Consider the following 10,455-nt stretch of genomic DNA (forward strand, 5'->3'; position numbering starts at 1 on the left):
ACTGCAAGGAGATCCAACCAGTCCATTCTAAAGGAGATCAATCCTGGGTGTTCATTGGAAGGACTAATGCTAAAGCTGAAACTCCAATACTTTGGCCACCTCATGCAACGAGTTGACTCATTGGAAAAGAGTCTGATGCTGGGAGGGATTGGGGGCGGGAGGAGAAGGGGACGACAGAGAATGAGATGGCTGGATGACATCACCGACTTGATGGACATGAGTTTGAGTGAACTCCGGGAGTTGGTGATGGACAGGGAGGCCTGGCGTGCTGTGATTCATGGGGTCGCAGAGTCGGACACGACTGAGTGACTGAACTGAACTGAACTGAAAGGGTGGATGTGGAGAAGGCAATGGCAAGCCACTCCAGTGCTCTTGCCTAGAAAATCCCATGGACGGAGGAGCCTGGTGGGCTGCAGTCCATGGGGTCGCTACGAGTCAGACATGACTGAGCGACTTCACTTTCACTTTTTACTTTGACACATTGGAGAAGGAAATGGCAACCCACTCCAGTGTCCTTGCCTGGAGAATCCCAGGGACGGGGGAGCCTGGTGGGCTGCTGTCTATGCGGTTGCACAGAGTTGGACACGACTGAAGTGACTCAGCAGCGGCAGCAGCAGCAGCAAAGGGTGGGTGAGGAGCTTGGAGAACAATGCGTGCATATGTGTGTGTGTGTGTTTTGCTCACTCAGGCCTGGCCTTCACTGCAGAGGGGCAGTAGCGGTGAATAAGGGCATTCCCCGGTTAGGGGAGACCACCTCACCCAGCCCAGCCCAACCCCGCTTTGTCTTTGCCTGTAGCCTCCTCCTTAGCTCCTCGCAGCTTCCTCTGCTCCAAGCTCCCTGCAGGCCCTGAGCCAGTTTTGCCTTCTAAGGGACCTAATTAAGCCCCGGTGAGGAGGTCGGAGTGTCAGCTCTTGGCAGGCAGCTCCCTGGATCGGGGAGATGGGTGGTGAGGCAGCCATGGGTCCTGAGCTGCGTAGCAGAGAGAACAATAATAAGAACACCTATGATAATAATAATAGTAACCATCACAGCTTAGGTGAACTGCAAACAGTAACTGCCTTTATTATCATTATCATCATTAGCCACCTGGCTCTGGGCCATGATTAGCATTCATGGAATATTTCCTGATCACTGTTAGGATTGTACTGAGGGGTGAGACCTTCTCCTCCTGCTCCATCCTCACCCCAGTGATCTTTTTGTAATTTTTTTTGGCCATGTGGCATGTGGGAACTTATTTCCCTGACCAGGGATCAAACCCAAGCTCCCTGCACTGGGATCTTGGAGTTTTAACCACTGGACCATCAGGGAAGTCTTCCCCTCTCCAGCTATCTTGTCAGGAGGCTTTGAGGGAGGTGGCCCATCTAGAAGAGCCTTGCCCCAGGTTGAGGCCTCGACAGGCCATGTTCAAGGCTGGTCAGAGTTCCAATCAGAGGGGTCCCTTGTAGGTGGGTGGACCTAGTCCCTTCCAGGACCCTCTAGGACTCTGGGCCACTGTCTCAGGGGAGGAGACATGCAGACTGGGGAGACATGCAGGTGTCCCCAGGGGTCACTTCTGGGCCGTAGCTGGCCCCCGGCTACTGCAGGGCACAGGGTCACGGTGGGCCGTGGTCTCACTGATGAGGCAGCCTCGGTGAGGGGCTGCGGAGCCCAGCCTGGAGGCTCGGGCTCTCCGACCTGCTCCCGGCAGCCATCGCCTCAGGGAAAGCAGCCTTATTAGCGCAGCCGCCCGCAGGCCCTGGGTGCAGCCGGGGGCGGAAAAGGCCTCATTTACCCCAGTGCTGGATCCTGTGCCCGGCGGCCGCATGCGCTCCAGGTGGGGCTCCCAGAGGTACACACATGCGGCTCCCCCCACATACACACACCTCGGGCCATGGGTCGACATGGTCACGGGCCCAGAGTATACACAGCCAGGCTTACACGCTCAGGCAGGTTATGCACGGGTGCCCAGAGGTGCCCTCAGATACAGAACTGCAGGGAGTGCTCACGTCCACACATCACGGACACACATAGGCATCTGGGTGTACAAAGGTGGGCAGATATGGTGTACGCCTGTGCAAACACACGCAAGCTCACTTCCCTGCACATGGTATGCATAATAGGTGCCCAAGTGCGTGGGACACAGAGCTTCTGTCTGTTTACCCAGGCATAGCGAGGATGGTCAACAGGTGTGCTCTGAAACACACACACACACACACGTGGAGGCCTCCAAATGCAGGCCCTACTGGATCCAGGAATGCACCCCCGCTGAACACACACACACACGTGCCATTGTACAGACTCTGCAATTCATGGACAGTCATTGCAATTCACAAACACACCCACCCCGGTACACGAGCGACCCACAGACCTTTGTGTGTACTGGCGCTGTGTGTGTGTGTCTGTCTGTGCTGTTTCCGAGTCTGTGTGATGCTCTGCTCACCTGCTGATGAGTGGCCCTTGCAGGTCCTGTCAAAGGACAAAAGCTCACTCGGTTCCCACTGCCTTCTTGTGGGCCAGGCTTTACATATGGCCATTTCACAGAGGAGGAAACTGAGTTGGAGCTGGGACTCACCCAAGCTGGAAGGGGGTGGAGCCTTGATTACATCCCAGCACAGGCCGTATCATGGGGAGCCAGGCACAAACCTGGGTTTGCGTCCCAGCTCTGCCGCTCACCAGCTGTGCGGTCTTGGGTAAGTCCGGGAGATTTTGTGCTCGCTCCTGAAATGGGGAAGGACAGCAGCTGCTTCGTGGCATCTGGTGTAGGACCAAGGGCAGAACCAACGGGGAGGGCCAGGTCGGTGAGGGGTGCCCTGTAAGCAGCGGGCAGAAGTCTTCTCTATACTCAGTTCTGTTCCGTCATGTCCGACTCTTTGCGACCCCACAGACTGTGGCACGCCAGGCCTCCCTGTCCATCACCAGCTCCCAGAGTTCACTCAAACTCACGTGCATCGAGTCAGCGATGCCATCCAACCATCTCATCCTCTGTCGCCCCCTTATCCTGCCCTCAGTCTTTCCCAGCATCAGGGTCTTTTCCAGTGAGTCACTTCGTCACATCAGGTGGTCAAGGTATTGGAGCTTCAGCTTCAGCATCAGTCCTTCCAGTGACTATTTGGGACTGATCTCCTTTAGGATGGACTGGTTGGCTCTCCTTGCAGTCCGAGGGGCTCTTATCCTAACATTATACTGTTATCCTAATGGTACCCCCGCGGAGAGCGGTGATGTAGGGATGCAGGAAATAACGGCCACCGACAAGCCAAGGAGAGAAGCTGGGGCCAGCCCCTCCCCCGCAGTCCTCGGAAGGACCCCAGCTTGCCCACACCTCGACTCTGGACTTCCAGTCTCCAGAACTTTGGGGCAATACATTTTGATGATTTAAGCCGCCTGGTTTTGGTACTTTGTTATGGCGGTCCTCGGTCCATCGTGTTTTGCTCCGTCACAGTTCCAAGGGGGGCTGCTGGCAGAGCCCCATCCCCAGCTGGCATCGTCTCCAGGCCCCGGTGGGTGTCTGGTCAGGGGCGCTGGGCATCCCCAGAAGACCAGGATCCTCATCCCCCGTGAGGAACAGGGAAGCCGGGAGCCCCGAGCGTGGGGGCAGGCCTGTTGTAACAGTGACCTAGAGTTGATATAACACCCTCGTTTTCTTTAGTGAGGCCTGAAAGGTGCTATTAAATGGAATATTGAGATAAGGAAGTGGGAGCGGGAAAGGTTAGACACTATTTATTCAGGTTTTCATGGGGCACTAAAATATCCTCCTGGCCGCCGCTCGCTACCCCTTTCCCCTCCGCCCCTCCCTCCTCCCTGGCTCAGGCGGGCTCTCCCATCACACAGGAGTCAGGAGGCACTGGGCTCCTCTGCTGTCTCCCTCGGGGGGGCAGCCTGGACCTGGGAATAGGCTGGGTTCTGGGTCCTAGGAGACGCGGTTCTGAATCCCACCCAGGCCTGCTGAGCTGAGGGTAAACAGAGCTTCTGTGCCTGGATAGCGGCGGGAATCAAGGGGAGGGTGGTTCATGGCATAGGGTTCCTCGCCCTTCTCTTTCCTAGAGCCCAGCTTCGGGTGGGAGGGGTAAGGGACAGCTCACAGAGCACCCTTCTCCCCTAGCAGGACTCCTGGGACTAGGTAGGGCCCTCCGCTCACCTCCTACCGTCCTGTCCTCCTGTCCTCCCTTCTTTCTTTCTTTCCTTCTGTCTTCCTCCTCCTCCCCTCCCTCCTTCCATTGCCGAGTGTCTCCTCTGTGCCAGGAATGCAGCGATGGGAGATGGAAGAGGATGCTCTTGTCCTCATGGGGCTCACAGTTTCACCCGCGACAGTCCCATCCTTACCCCTATTTAGCCGATGTGGAAACTGAGGCTTTGATCGCTTGGGAAAGGCCGCCCAGCTGGTCTGAGGAGGATGAAGGATGGACACTCAGCTCCATCTGACCTCTGAGTCATCTCTGACTCATCTCTGTCTTAGAGGGTTGCCTGCAGGGACTAACGCAGGTGCCCCCAGAAGGGGTGAAGTCCCCAAGCAAAAGTGTGGGCGAGAGGGCGCCCATGAGGTATGAAGACAGTCCTGAGCGAGCAGCCAGAGGGGCCCGGGCAAGGAGGCAGAGAGATGGCAGGGACATCTCGGCTTTTGGACAGACCCCTGGGATGGGCTCAGCCAGCAGAGATTCCATCTACAATGCAGGAGACCGCCTGCAATGCAGGAGACTTGGGTTCGAGCCCTGGGTAGGGAAGATCCCCTAGAGGAGGAAATGGCAACCTGCTCCAGTATTCTTGCCTGGGAAATCCCATGCACAGAGGAGACTGGCTGCAGTCCACAGGGTTGCAGAGAGTCGGACAAGACTTGGTGACTAAACCACCACCACCACCTGGGATGGGGTCGGCCAGCCTCACACCTGATCCTGGGGTCCCCAGGGCAGGTTCCTTTCCAGGCAGTGGGTGATCTCAGCCCATCTCCACCCGCTTCCTCCATGGAGGGAATTTGCTAAGTGATTCTAGTGGGTGTCGGGGTGGACAGACCTGAGTTCCAATCCCAGTCCTGCCTCTTTTTGCCATGAGATTCTGGAAAAGCAACTTAAAACCTCAGAGTTCTCATCAGTAAAATGGGCACCAAGATACCAGCTTCCAAATGTTGTGAGGGGTGGGGGGATAGCGGAGGTTTGCATGCTTTATAAACTGTTAAGTGCTGTCTATTGGGAAGTTTGGCCATTATCCACTTTCACTAAAGACCAAGCACCTTGAGAGCTGGCTCCTTAACTGATTCAACCATGTACACAGTGGGTGCTCAATAAGTGACAAAGGCGTGATCTGCTGGGTGGATGATAGCTTTTGTCTTTTTGCTTTATTCCCTTTGCAGGTGGGTAGTGGAGTATAAGCTCCTTGGGGTCTCAGGAATGCTTCAGAGATGACAATAATTACAGTTACTTAACGACAGTAATGGCAAACGGCTCATTTCATTGGGCGCTTTCTGTGTGCTCGGCTCATCTCGTCTTCGCAGAATCCTTATAAGATGTGTGCTGGCATCATCCTGAGGAAAGGGAGGCTCAGAGATGTTGTGTTACTTGCCTAAGGTCACACAGCACACAGGCAGTTGGGGGAGTTAAGACTTGAACCCTAGTCTGGGATTTTCTGCCTCTGGAACTGGGCCACCCCAACCCCTGGGACACAGGTTTCCGTCCTCGAGCCCAGGGAAGAAGACAGAATAATGTGGAGTCTGTCACCAGCTGGGCACTCACATTCACTAATAGTACAGTCAATTGCTCCTTTCAAATTACAGTAAATGTTTCCCCCCTTGAACAAATCATTTACCGCAACTGCAGAGAGAGTGTCCTGTTTACACGCAGAGCCGAAGGAATTCCAATCTGAGTCTAATTATTGATGCTGCAGCTTCTATGGCCTTGGGAAAGGGCTGCCTAATTGCACCAATTAATACTTGCCACTCGTGTGGGTCTGTCGAGTTTGAGGTTTGGCTCCCTTCCTCCGCGGGTGTGCAGACGCCATGGACCTGTGTAGCCACCATGGGTCCCCAGAGTTCCTCCGGGCCACGGGCTGGGAAGAGCAGGGGTTTGTTCCCCAGGTATTGTCATTTTCGGGAGAGGGATGCCCCATCAGACCTCAGCCAGGCGGGGTCCGCCTCCTGCTTGGAGGGTGGGGACGGCTGGGGGATGTGACGTCCATTCACCAGTCTCTGTTCTGCCTTGGATGAGCCCTGAGGTCCTTGGCAAGGCACACCTCCAGCCTGAGTCTTGGTTTCCTCATGCAAAAAATAGGGTGCGTGCCCATTTTAGTGTTACCATGAGCATTTCATAGGATTGAGTGTAACTCCATCTAGCCTTAGAATTTTTACTAGAAATGGCAGGACAGTGGCTGAGAGCATGGTCAGGATATTAGGGTTCTCCATCTTGGGGACACCTCTTGCTTTGCTGTGAGTCATGGGACAAGGCCTTTATGTTCCTGGGTCTCAGTTTCCCCATCTGCAAAATGGGAAAAATTGCTCCTTCCCTGTCTCATGCCTGCATGGGAGCCTGGCCAATAGTACTCGGTCAGTGAAGATGGAGGCTGTGATTGTCCCGTGGTGCTAATGAATTGAGTAATGGCTTGCTGTATTGGGCAAGGGAAACTCTACAGGGGTTGGTTTGGGTGCCAGGTGCTGGGTGGGAATGGAGAGGCAGGAGAAAGGCCATTGGCTTTCAGGTGAAACTGATCACTTTCAACTCTTGTGAGTTAAGTGGTTTTCAGTATCATAATGACAGCAATAATGACTCATTGGTGCTTGCTGTGTACTGGATACTGTACGGTCATATTAAACCCTCTAGGCTGTACGTATTCTTTTAATGCCCATTTTACAGATGAGGAAATTCTTGACTCAGAGAGGACAAGTAAGTCTCCTGAGGTCACACAATCAGGGATCATCAGAACTGGGACTTGGGTCCGGTTCCCTGGGATTTCAGAGCCGATGCCTGTCGCTGCTACACCTCCCTGCCTCCAGCTGCCTCAGTCTCTCCATCTGTACAAGGGGCTCCTGTTAACTTATTCCAGGCAAAGAGGTGGCTAGAATTGGACAAGATCAATTACTCTCCTTCTTTGTGAATGTATGTAGGTTGGGAGACACATGGGCACTTTTCCATCCTCCCACGCACACTGACTCCTTGAGGCCTGGTGGGAAGTTTGGCCGTTTATTTCCCAAGAGAGAGGGGGATGGATGGGCTGGTGTCTTCTTATCCTCACAGCTGCTTTTGCGGGAGAGTCCTGCCTTTGGTTTCCTCGGCACCCCTGGGGCTTGTGGTCCCACCTGAGCGCACATGGGGCTGTGTTTTCTGATGTGACACATTGTCACCGTGCATTATGTGTCATCAGCCCCGCGAAGTGGTGACACCGGGGCCTGATGCCACACGAGGGACACAAAAGCAACGTGGGCCCCCGGGGGGGGTGCGTCTTGGGCCTCGACAGGAGCCCTGCGGTCCCCCTCCCCCCACCTTCAACTCAGAGCCCCTCTGCTGGGTCTTGGCAGAACCTGCCAGGCCCCGAGGGGGTGGGGTCTGCTGGCGGGGCCGCGGCTCACGTGGGGATGGGTTTGATGTCCCGGAGCCTGACACATGCCTTGTCTGAGGTCCCCAAATTAAAAGAAACAGAGCTCCCTAGTCAAAGGCAGCCTGGGCCTGGTGGGGAGACGTGGCAGGGCTCCGGAGTGCAGTGACTGACTGATTTCCCCCTAATTACCTCTGCTTTAATATTTATAGGGTTGGTGCCAGAGGGGCTGCAAGGGAGGTGTTCAGCCTGAACGGCTGTGGGCGGGTGGGAGGGAGGGGGTGGGGAGGCCCTGGTGGGGGCCACTGAACCAGTGAGAGTCGGCCTTCGTTCAGGGTCCTGCTTGGCCAACTGGTCTGCCCCTGGCGCCTTCCTGAGGCATAGAGGACATCCGTTTATGTTGCACCAACTGTGTGCTGGGCCCCGGCGATCAAACCCAGCCAGCCTGGAGGCCCCTGGGGCCTAGTAGTTCAAGGTGATTCAAGTAGTTCAAGGCTCTGGTGTCAGAGACCTGAGTTTTTAATCCACACTGGATTTCTTCTGGGCTCGGTGCCCTTGCGCAGGTGACCACGCCTCTCTGAGCCTCAGTTCCTTTGTCTATAAAGTGGTGGCAGTCATTTCCCTCCCTGCTATGATTGTTGTGAAGACCCAATAAGGGGAAACGTGCAAGGTGCTTAATACAAAGCCTGGCACAGAGTTGTGCTCGTGAGCAGAAGCTGTGTTTATGAATCTATAGCTATGGAATGGAATTCCCCAGTGTTAGTTAGCTATGGACTCAATGACGCTGCGTAACAAATCAGCCCCGATCTTGGTGGCTTAAAACAGCACTAATGTATTCTCCCAAATTTGTGGGGTAAGTTGAGGGTTGGTTCCCCTAGAGTGGGCTCAGCTGGGTGGCCCTGCTAATCTTGGTCAGACTTGCTCTAGCAGCTGCGGCTTGGATCATCCAGGCTGGGTGCGCAGATCTCTGTCCACACGGCTCTCTCCTCTTTCTGGGACCAGTACTGGGCAGTGCATGTTACTCCCGTGGCAGTGATGGAAGCATGCAAGATGATCGTCTGTCCTTCCGCGTGATGTTCCTGTGAAGGAGAAATTATTCCCATTTTCCTGGTGAGGAAACTGAGATTTTGACTCAGCAAGTCACCGATGGTGGAGCTAAGAGCTTAACACTTCAAAGACCGTGTCCCTCTCAATCTCCATCTTGAATCACAGTGGCAGGTACCATTTAGTAAACTGCTTCTAGGACTTCCCTGGTAGTTCAGTGGTTAAGAATTGGCCTGCTGATGCAGGGGACATGGGTTTTGATGCAGGGGACATGGGTTTTGATTCCTGGTCCAGGAGGATCCCACATGATGCAGGTCAACTAAGCCTGTGTGCCACAACTCCTAAGACTGCACCGCAGAGCTCGTGAGCCGCAACAATTGAGCCCATGTGCCCTAGAGCCTGTCCTCTGAAACGAGAGGAGCCACTGCAATGAGACGCCTGTGAACCAAAACTGGAGAGGAGCCTCCTCTCGCCACAACTGGAGAAAAGCCGGCACAGAGCATTAAAGGCCTAGCACAGCCAACAAACAAACAACAAACAAAACCCCGAGAGCTTTGCTTGACTTCTCACCAATCCAAAACAACTTTCAGACGAAGGCATTTGTATCCCCATTTTACAGATGAGGAAGTTGAGACTCAGGCTAAGGAACTTGTCCAAGCGCTAATGGCTAATGAGCAAATGGCAACAAACTCAGGACTGGATCACAGGTCTCTCGAGCTCCAGGCCAGTGTGTCTTTGTCTCTGGGGTTTCCTCTGCCTGCCGTGTCTCTCTCTCCCCACGTCTTCTCTGTAAACCAGACCAGGTCCATCAAAACAGTGTGTTCAATAGATTATAGTCAATAACGGACTCTTGGAATGACAGTGCTGCTGCCCCCATTTTAAGGATGGGGAACTGCCTTGCGGAGAAGTGGGGTCTCTCGCTCGGGTCACAGAGCCAGAGGTGGTCTTGCAGCACGGAACCAGCACTTGAATTGCCTGCAGTTTTTGTGTCTCTGCAGGGCTGAGGTGCAGAGAAGGGTCAGTTGCTGTGTGTTGTGCAGGAAACTGGTCATCTCTGGCCGCTCACTTCTCTTCCCCGCCTGCGCTAGTCTCCATCTGATTAGTTGAGGCCTTTCTGCACTGAGCTTCTGCATTCAGCAGGCTCCCTGCCTCCCACACCCTTTTCTCTTTGCCCTCTGCTCCCGCTGCCTCTGGTCCTCTGGGGACAGGAGCTCATCTGATTAGCTGACGTGGGCCACCCTGGGGCGTGGGGCTGAGGATGGTATCTCAGCCTCTTCTCCTGACTGTCCCCACCCCGATCTAACCCAAGTGAACATTTCCTCTGACTCTCTGAGCCTCAGTTGCCTCCTCTGGAGAATGGGAAGAGTCACACATACTCCAAGGCCTATTGTCAGTATCAAAATGTGCTTACGTTTGGTGACGGCACAGTGTCTGGGAGAGAGGAAGCAGTCCATAAATGTAAGCTATTGTTACTGTCAGTTGGGCCCTGCCATATTTTTTTTCTGCTCGGAGATGCGGGGGAAAGCTTAAAATTACGGAAGCTGGATGACTTAGGTTTCCGATCCATCACTCCGCGGATGCAGAGATTATCTGAACTCCATCCCCGGCTCCAGGAGTGCGGGTAAGAAGGAGGGAGAGATTCCGCTGGCTTCCAGCTGTGGCCGAGGAGGGGTGAGGGGCGTGCGGGCATAGAGGGGTGACAATATTGTGCCCCAAGTCCTTCTTTTCTGATCCAAAAGCTCAGAAAGGCTCAGGAGTGCTGCCCTGTCCACACAGCTGGCTGGCGAGGGGGCGGAGGCCACTCTTGGACCGAAAGCTGGCCGGGTCTTCCCCTGTGCAGGGCTCAGGCCTCCCTGGGATGCAGCTGGGGTGCTGCGGGGTGTTACAGGGAAGAGCAGCATTGTGGGGGAAGAGAGAGA

Source organism: Moschus berezovskii, chromosome 19, assembly GCF_049115385.1.
Source record: "Moschus berezovskii isolate FMDL1 chromosome 19, NW_MosBer_1.0, whole genome shotgun sequence".
Classification (NCBI taxonomy): Eukaryota; Metazoa; Chordata; class Mammalia; order Artiodactyla; family Moschidae; genus Moschus; species Moschus berezovskii.